This window comes from Mustela putorius, unplaced genomic scaffold (assembly GCF_011764305.1).
Source record: "Mustela putorius furo isolate JIRA1106 unplaced genomic scaffold, ASM1176430v1.1 tig00003962_pilon_pilon_pilon, whole genome shotgun sequence".
NCBI lineage: Eukaryota > Metazoa > Chordata > Mammalia > Carnivora > Mustelidae > Mustela > Mustela putorius.
The window spans coordinates 3,065,299-3,074,865 of record NW_025422106.1 but is presented as its reverse complement, the minus strand read 5'-3'; positions in this window follow the sequence as shown (position 1 = coordinate 3,074,865).

The following is a 9,567-nucleotide window of genomic DNA, read 5'->3' as shown; positions in this document are numbered from 1 at the left end:
CATACCCCATTTGCTCTATTCTGTCCTCCATCTCCCAGAAAAAATTGTTGGGAAAACTCCAGTATATACGGACGCATAAATTTTACATCTTCTGTCACATGCTTAACCCTATCGACTGAACAAAACCACAATCTTACATTTTAATCAAGTTTCACAAAAACAAATCAGTAAGAATCTAGATCAACAAAAAACATAGAAAACGGGAGGACACAAAAAGACAGTTTTCTAAAAATGGACATGCAAATTGTTAAAAGTAACACGAAGAAAATAAGTTTAAACTCTGTGAACGTTAAAAATGCACAAGGCTTTTGATACAACCCATTTCTAAGAATATACCATACAGATACATTGCATATATACAGAGTCGTGACTATTGAATACAGTAACAGAAAAAAAGGAAGAAAAAAATTGGAAGCAGTTTAAACAGCTATCCGTAGTTGCCTGATTAAGTTACAGCACATCCACGCAATGAAATGGAGTCACTAAAAATGAGGCATTAGTAAAGATACAGAACCATTATCAACATGATTTAAAAAAAAAAAGACAAAATACAAAGCTTTGTGTACAGTATACTTCCATTTGTGGTAAAGGCTATATTTGTAAGGGTGCATATGAAACTCAGGGCAGTGGCTGCTTCTGGGAAGGAGTTAAGAAGTGGGAAAAAGAATTACTTTTCTTTTCAACGTCTGTCCTTTGGTAAATTTTGAATTTTTCCTTAAGCATACATTATCTGATTTTTAAAAAGATAGATTAAAATCCAGCAATTATTATTTTAATGTTGTTCCTTTTTAGTTATATAAGCAATAGAAGTTTCTTATAAAAAATTGAAAGCAGAAAAATTAGAAACTAATTACATTTCTGTTTATAAGGTCTCTACACAATCCAGATGATAACCAAAGTGTGGACTTTTCTCAGATACTTCGAACTAACAAAAATCAGATTGTTGACTTAATTCATGAAAAAAAGTTTTTTTTTTTTCTGAACGAAGTTTAATTGAGTTTAACTGAAAGAGAATGATGGCAAAGCAGGTACTTAGCTGGTAGTCTGCGTGCAAAGATGTACTCGGTGGGGTGGAGGGTGTATAGCAACTCGCTCTTTTAGCTCCCACACCAGGTCTGTACAGCTGAGACCTCCGAAGGCCGAATGAAAAAACAATTGAAATTGTTTTTTCAAACAATTGAACGTTTCAAACAAATGAACAATTTGCACCATTCAGACTAAAAATGAAGCCAAAGTCTAACGGTAGAAACATAGGCCCTGTGTGCCTGTTGGGGCCCCCCCACCCGACTTACCCCCGCCCTGGGCGGGAGGCTCTATAGATCTCCGGCCCGCCTGGGGCCGCAGAGGCGCCGCTACTGGGCCAACTGGGCCGCGGCTGCTGGGGTCGCAGGGCATCTGGGGACCCACATCCTGCGGAGAGAGGATGCACTGTACCCCTGACCGAAAGAAATGCGTCTCCAGGGAAATGCGTCCCCTATACGCCCCTCTGAGCCCTCTCCCGACCCTCAGGGGAGAGGTGAGAGCCCAAACCCGGAGCCCTCCGCTCCGCGACCCACCCCGGCCGCTGGGGCCCCGCTTCGGGGCAATCTCACTGGGTCGGGCCGGTTCCCCCGCCTCATCCAAAAGGAGGTCGGCCCCTGGTGCCGGTCACCCGAGAATTTGGTAGGGGAGCCTGCGGGCCTGAGGTTCTCACGCTGCCTGCACTGAGCTGGCTCCCCGCCTCCCCCGCGGGGCGAGGGCCGGGCGCCCGTGGGTCCGGGGCTCCCACCCGTTTCGGTGGGGACGACTCTGGGCGCTTTGCTCTCCGTGTCCCTGGAGCGACGAGCGACCGACTCCGACCCGTGCGGGAGAAACCTGGGCCTCCGGTCAAACCCCCTCCCCACAGCTTTGCCCAAATCCTCCTTCTTGCCTAGACCGAGGCCTGGGCTGTCTGCTGAGTCTCCCTCGCTAAAAATAGAGGGAAACCGAGGCACGCGAGGTTAAAGACATTTGCTGGATTAGGAGATCTTGGGGATGGTTTCTTGGTTAACAGGATCCTTGGCAAGCCTGGAGGATGCATCGTGCAAAGGGAAACGAACAGGTAAGGGTGGCCCAGGGCGGGTGGGGGGTTGTGAGGAACATCTGGGCTAGGAGAGGGGGTCTGGAGGACAGGAGCAGCCTGCCCCCAGGAGCCCCACAAGGAGCCCTGGGGAGGAGGACTCTAACTTGAGAGCTAGCGGTCAGCCTCCCCAGCTTCTGGTGTTTTCTCAAAAAGCAGCCTCTGACATCCTAAAATGACCCAAACATTACAGGAGTGATAAACTGGATTAAATCCCCCCCACCCCCCGTCGCCCCCTCCAAACCAGCAATGTCCACTCTTTTCTCCTTCCTGTCCCTTACTGGGGACTGTCAGCAATGTCAGTTCCCTCAAAAGAAACTGCTAAATGAAGGACGGCTAGAGTCAGCCAGTAGGGTCCTTGGACTCTTACTCCTTTGCCCTACCCCCCTACGCCTCCCCCCATTTGACTGGTGTGGCTAAAACTGGGGGAGGCTTGGAATGGGAGTGCTCCAGCTTTCTTTGTGTCCATGTGGCTGTGACACTGTCACACCAGAAAGGAAATGACCAAGAATAAGACTAATACTAAAAATAAAAACTAGGGGCACCTGGGGGGCTCAGATAGTTAAGTGTCTGCCTTCAGCTTAGGTCATGATCTCCAGGTCATGGGATGGAACCCGGCTCAGAGGGGAGTCTGCTTCTCTCTCTCTCTTTCTCATCTGTCTCAAGTGAATAAACAAAACCTTTTAAAAATAAAAAAATAAAAACAAAACCTCATTGGCTTTGGGAGACTTTAAAATTGTGGGTGGGTGTCTGGTCTTGCTTCCGACCTAAGATTAGAGTTGATAAAACTTCAGGATCTTCTAGATTGTTTTGTTTATAAACAATTTTCTCTCTGATATTCAGTCAGCGGAGGTGAGAGGTTTCCCCCATGCGGGTGGGTCTGTTCCTGGATAAGGGCAAAGGGAGCCCTGACAGACTCCCTAAAGGAGTTAACAACTCAGGTAAAGTAAAGATTCCAGCCAATCCAATAGTGTTTGGTCAAAGAAAAGCCCGATGGTAGCTCTGGCTGATTTCTCCCAGAATTGGCTGAGTGGCTGGTTATTTTGACATCTTAGAAAGCCAGCCTAGGGGGTGCTGAGCTGCGTGATCTTTATCTGTGTCGACCTGGGTTCTGCACGATCCCAGCCGCGGCTGCCCTCCTGTCCTGCTTGCCAAGACTTCCCTTTGCTCAGGGAATTTGCACTGAAATTCCCTACGTTCTTTAACCTCGATTTTCATCCTCTGCCCCCCTCCCCGCCCCCATCTATGTATGCTCCAGTTTCTCTGTTGCACTCTGCATCCATTTCTCTGGGAGGCGAGGGAGGGTCCTCTGGGTCCAGTCCCACAGGTCTGGTGATGGAATTAACTGGTTAACGCCTAACTGGCTTGTTCAAATGCTAGGTCAGAGCACCTGAATGGGAGGACGCAGCTGCTGCCTGTCGTTCCCTCAGTCCGTCTTTTCCAGGCAGGTGCTTAGGGGTAAAGTTTACCTTCATGGGGAGGGTGACCCACCACCACCTGTGTTTATTAAATTCACATACTTTGAAATGATATAAAAATTTCTTTTCTCCTGAAACTGAACATTCGAGGAGGTCAGAGACAGAAGAGGATTTTGTCTCGTTTCAGTTTGTAGTCTTGTTGGTCTGGCCGTGAATGGGAAAAAAAAAAAAAAAATTCCAGGCCAAGACTCCAGTTGAGATATGACTTCTCCCACCATTTGGAAGGACCTGGAAACCGTATGGACCGGCCAGGACAGAGTTCGCGGGTCCAGAGGGAGTTAAGGGGGTGTCCAGAATCGAGCCTTCCTTTTACTAAAAAATAAATAAGTTCTGGCATCCAAATCAAGGAAGGAAACTAAAGGACGCAAAAGGGAAGAGAAGACCAGGAAGGAAAAAAAGCTGGGGGAGCCCTTTCTTAGCTCAGAACTGGCTCAGTACAGGGCCCCTGGCAGACCCTTCCACACCCAACTCAGGGACCAAAGAGAAAAGAAGGCATCTGCAGTTCTTCCTTAAATCTCCCCTTCTTTTTGCCCCTCAAAGACCCATACACTTCCCTGGGGCAGGAACCCAGCCACAGTGCCAGAGTCTTCCACCCCTTCTGTGGTTGAAGTCTGGGTGGCCAGCTCAAAGTCAGCCTGGAATCCTGCCCTCCTCCTCTCTTCCCCACTCCACTCTGCACTGCCTTGGCCAGGGGGGAGGAGTCTGACATACAGGTGTCGCTGCCCAGAGTCCCCAGACTGCCCCCCCACCATTGTACTTCCGGAGCATCAGCTTTCTACTCCCAGGGGGAAAAAAAAAGTTTTGGAAATGTAGATTCACTGGTGTGGGGAACCAGCCCCGCAATGCTAATGTCTCTGTAGGGATCCAGCTCTCTGGAGGGAAGGAGCCCGCTCTGTAGATGTGGGGCCTGGAGGAAAGGGCTTTTAAGTTAGGTAGAAGTGAGTTTAACTCCCAAATGGAGACTCCGGGCTGCACAGTGGAGACCTCATGCTATAAGGCAAACATGAACCTTGGATGATAAAGACCCAGGGTCTTCAGTAGCAGGAGGAGCTGAGGCTGCCAGGTCAGCGGAAGGAAAAGTCAGCATAAATTTCTTTTCTGCAATGAGATGGCTTCACATTTTCCCTGCAGATATTGCAAAATAAGTGAATAAGGTATATAAATATATATGTGGGGCGGGTATATAACACCAAATTTTCTTTTTTTTAAATTTTATTTATTTACTTGACAGAGAGAGAGCACAAGTAGGCAGAGAGGCAGGCAGAGAGGGGGGAAGCAGGCTCCCTGCTGAGCAGAGAGCCCCAAGCGGGGGCTCGATCCCAGGACCCTGAGATCAGGACCTGAGCCGAAGGCAGACACTTAACCCACTGAGCCACCCAGGCGCCCCAACACCAGATTTTCTAAGAAAGAAATGCTATCAAACCAGCAGTTGAGAAAATCAGACTCAATCTCTTAATACCCCTAGCTGGCTGAGCTCATTCGCTCTCCCTGAGCTCCCCCAGTTGTCCCCACCCCCCTCCAAGGGCATTGCTGTTGCAATGAGTAAACTCGCTCTAAGCCAAAGTCACACTTCTATTTCACCCCAAGACTTTCAAAGGATCCATATAAGCTTTGCATATGTCTCAGGGAGGATCACAAGCAGCCTGTTACTCAGAATGGATTATGTGAGGTTCCGTTTATGAGGGCAAATTGTATTTCACACATGAGTCACCTTGAATAACCCAATAATTAATTAAAACCATGTCCTGCAGGGGAGAATTTATTACATTTGCCGGCTTTTTATGAGCTAAGTGTGGTTTGGAAATGAAAAATGTGAGTATTCTTCAATGAACGAGGTCTGCACTGCATTCTGCTCTGGCTCCTGGAGTCTCCCTCTCACCAGGTCCCAGAGAGCAAAATCTTCCAGCGGTGGGTGGGACTTGAGATTGGAAGCCTAGAGCAGAGCAGCTGGGTTGCAACTACCCCCGCCCTATCCAGGGCCCCACCAGTGTTTTCTGGAGTTCTTCCTGGAAACAAGTTGGGGTTTGGGGATGGGTGATACAGCAAAGCTGGGAGTCTTGGAAAGAGGGAAGGGGTGTGGGCTGTAGGGAGGGAGTTCAGGGATGAGACAAAATTCTGGCTCCAAGCTCCTTGGCAGTCCCTGGGAAAGAGGAACGGGCATCCTGAAACTCTTCTCGGAGCCTAGAAGTCACAGCTTCTGCGCAGGCTGGACACCACCAAGCTCAGGTCTCTTTCCAGTTTGGGAAGTCCTGTTCTAGGCACGAGGCCAGAAAAAGGCTGTAGGCTGGTTCCTCACCTCAGATACCACCAACTGTGAGAGAAACAACACGATATTTACATATGTATAGTACACTTGACTGTCTTCCCTTCCTTCCTCTTTGTTTGTATCCTAGCAGCCATGCCTGGAAGGTGGGGCAGAGAAAATCCACTTCCATTTTACCGTTGAGGAGACTGAGGGTCAGAGCGTAGAGATGGCTAGCCTAAGGGCACACAGCTGGCAACAAGCGACAGAGCAGAGACAGAAGTTCAAGGCCCCCCTGTCAATGATGCCCTAGGGGCAGAAAGGAATAAGAGATGGCAAAGCTAGTCTGGCCACTCCACCTCAGAAACCGAGGGTGCTCTGGTTCCTTTGGGGAGAACGGAGGTCTCTGGGGGCATCCCCAAGGAAGGAACTGGTTAGTCCTGGCCCAATGGCAGCAATTTTGCCTCTAGGTCTGACTATATGTTCTGTCTTTGACAGTCTGAGAGCTGGATAACCCAAAGACTCATCAGAGGATCCTATTCTTGTCTGTCTGGGAGAGGGAAAGGGAGAGAGGTTTCCCATTCCAAGAGCAACGGAGGAACCAAAGCGAGTCTGGAAGTGGTGGGGAGGAGGCTCTGCCCGGCCCTGCTCCACTCTCTCTGGGAGGGAGCGGAGGGAGCCAGGTTAGCTCTCCAGGCCACAAGCTGTACTGAACAATGGGGTGGGAATCTGTAAGGATAAGTCCTTTGGGGACTTTTCTAAGGCAGTCCTTTGAGAATTGGGTTGACCCAATTAATGAATAAATGGCAAGAGGAAAAGGAAAGGAGGAAACTGGTACCGGTCATAGGCAAATTAAGAAATGTAGCAATCAAATATAAGGTGTGGATTTTGTTTAGGTCATGCTCTGAAAAACTAATCATGGAAAGAACTTTGAGACAGCTGAGGAAATTGAAACATGGATAGTATTAAGGGATTATTGTTAATTTTGTTACGTGTAATAATCGTAGGGAGGATTTGTTAAAAGAGAACAGAGGGGCACCTGGGCGGCTCAGTCCTTAGGCGGCTGCCTTCTGCTGGGGTTGGGGTCCCAGGGTCCTGGAATGAAGCTCCGCATCCAGCTCCCTGCTCAGCGGGAAGCCTGCTACTCCCTCTCCCACTCCCCCTGCTTGTGTTCCTTCTCTTGCTGTCTCTCTGTGTCAAATAAATAAATAAAATCTTAAAAAAAAAAAAAACAGAAAACAAAAAGAAAGGTAGAAGTCCTTATCTGTTAAACATTCCAACTGAAGTAATTTTGGGTAAAATGATGTCTAGGATTTGCTTTAAAATACTCTAGAAAAAACCCATGAAATAAGACTGGCTATGAATGATAATTGAGGCTGAATAATAAGGATAAAGAAGGGGTTATTATCCTCTTCAACATATGTGAATTTTACCTTTTCTTTTTTTTTTTTTTACTGTTTACGTTTCTGTATATGTGAAATCTGCCACTAGAAAACAAATCAGTAAAGTTGTGAATCCATCTCCCAGAAAACCGCACACATGCACCAATGTTCACCCTCCATTTCAAGGACTGAGCACATGGAAACAGGTGCAGAATCTTCAGGCTCACCAAACAGCTTCACCCCCCCCACACACACACACACAGGACAGGACAGCTCTGGAAAGTGATTTAGGTGCTGTGGATGTGGACAACCCGGCAGGCAGAGAAGCTAAGGAGTCTGGTCTTCAGTCATTCAGCTTTAGGTGAAAATTTCCCAGTGTCGTTCCTTGTTACTCATCTAGACTCAGCTCCAAAGTGAAAGAGCGGGGAGAGTGGGGTGGAGAGAGGGATTTGAATTTAGTCCCCACCTTTATGGTTTTGAAAATTGGGAGGGGTGGTGTCACTGGTCTAAAATTATTGTGCTTAGATTTCCTTTATTTTGGAGTCAATAGTTTATTTTTCTCGAACCCCTTTATTTTTCCCTTTTCCCTTTGAGGACCTCTCAAATATCTCAGGTCTATCTAGTATCAGTTTGTATTTTTTAATGAGATTTATTTCTGTTTCTTTCTTTTTTTTCTTTTTCTTTTTTTTTTTTTTTTAGATTTTATTCATTTATTTGACAGAGAGAGAGACAGCAAGAAAGGGAACACAAGCAGGGGGAGTGGGAGAGAAGCAGGCTTCCCACTGACTAGGGAGCCAGAGGCAGGGGCTCGATCCCAGGACCCCAGGATCACGACCGGAGCGAAGGCAGGCGCTTAAGGACTGAGCCACCCAGGCGCCCCTTATTTCCATTTCAAAAACTGGAAAAGCTTGGCGTTTGAACAGGGAAGAGAAAGTGAAGTGGTCAGAGCCAGGATTTGGTTTTCGTAAAGACACGTATTGGAGTCCAGCATTTATCATTAGCTTCTAGAAGTTGGACAAATTAACCTCCTCAACCTTAGTATTCTTATCTACAAAACCGGTAGTAACAATTGCCCAACCCAGATCTCACGTTGTGAGGATTAAATGAAATTTACATATAGGGCACTTACAGTCCAGCAGCGAAGGACATTCGATTAGGATACCAGGAATTCTGAAGCGGCAGCCCCCAAGGAGCCCGAGGGGGAGGGGGCAGGGATGCGGGGGTCTGCAGGCCTGGTGCTGGCCAAAGTGGCCTGCGGGGAATGCCGTCCTAAGCCGGGTACAGCAGTGCTCGCTTCGGCAGCACATATACTAAGCCGGGTACAGCAGCCTACCACACACACGGCTCTCTGAGCGAACAAAGCAGGTTTTGGTCCCGCGGGATCTTCCGCCAAGAGGCAGGCCTCTGCCTCAGGGTGAGGGCTCCCTCCTGGCACCGAGGTCTCTGTGTGTGGAAGGATGGTCTAGGAGGAGGCTCCCACACTCTCCAGCGGCTCCATCTGAGCCACTCGTCTGCAGGGCCATCTGAGAGCTGGCGGGTAAGCCTGGCAGGGTGCAGAGTGTTCAGGCGCATTCCAGAAAAATCTGCCCCACCAGGTGTTTACATGCCCGGAAGTAAGGGAAGTAAAGTCCAAGGCTCTTGGACTAAAAGGGAAAAAGTCTTTCGGTTGCCCCTCCTCTCTAGCCGGAGAGTTGTTCATAGGGCCCTTTGGTTCCTATGAAATCTCCTCTCTGGAGGTTGCCACCTAGCCGCCTAGTACAGATCTCAGACCACAAAGTACCCACGGATGAAGAGCTGGTCTGCTGTCCAACTGTGGCTGCCCTGGTCCAAGCCTTGGCCAGCACCCCTGGGACAGGTGATTCCTGACGCTAGAAACACCACACAGAAGGGGCAAGCAAGGGACAAATGAGGCAGAACCTGAAGGTAGGCTGGTGTGGGAGATTCTGAGCCAAGGCTGGAGGGCAAGCGCCCCCAATCCCTGTGGACATCATCCCCCAAACACACAAGCATGTAGCTGGAGACCTGGGCAGTGCTTTCTCAGACCCGAGGGGCTATTAAGGAATTGAGGGGGGATGGAGAGATGGGGGCCTGCTTACCATGGCTCTTGTCCAGGCCTCCATCTGGGCCTCTGCGGCTGAGCCCCATTCTTAGGGGAAATTTCTAGGCTAACCTTAGGAATAAGAAACTGAGAACCCTGGTCTTGCTCAATGGGGCTGGAACAGCTGGACCAGCAGTCCCAGCCAAGTTTTGGCCCCCGTAGAACCTGGGAAACATGAAATGAAGCTTGTAGACCTTCTACATGCTCATGTCCCAGCCAGCCTGGCTTTTGGAATTCCCCCGGGCAGGCATGGAGAGGGACAGTCAGGG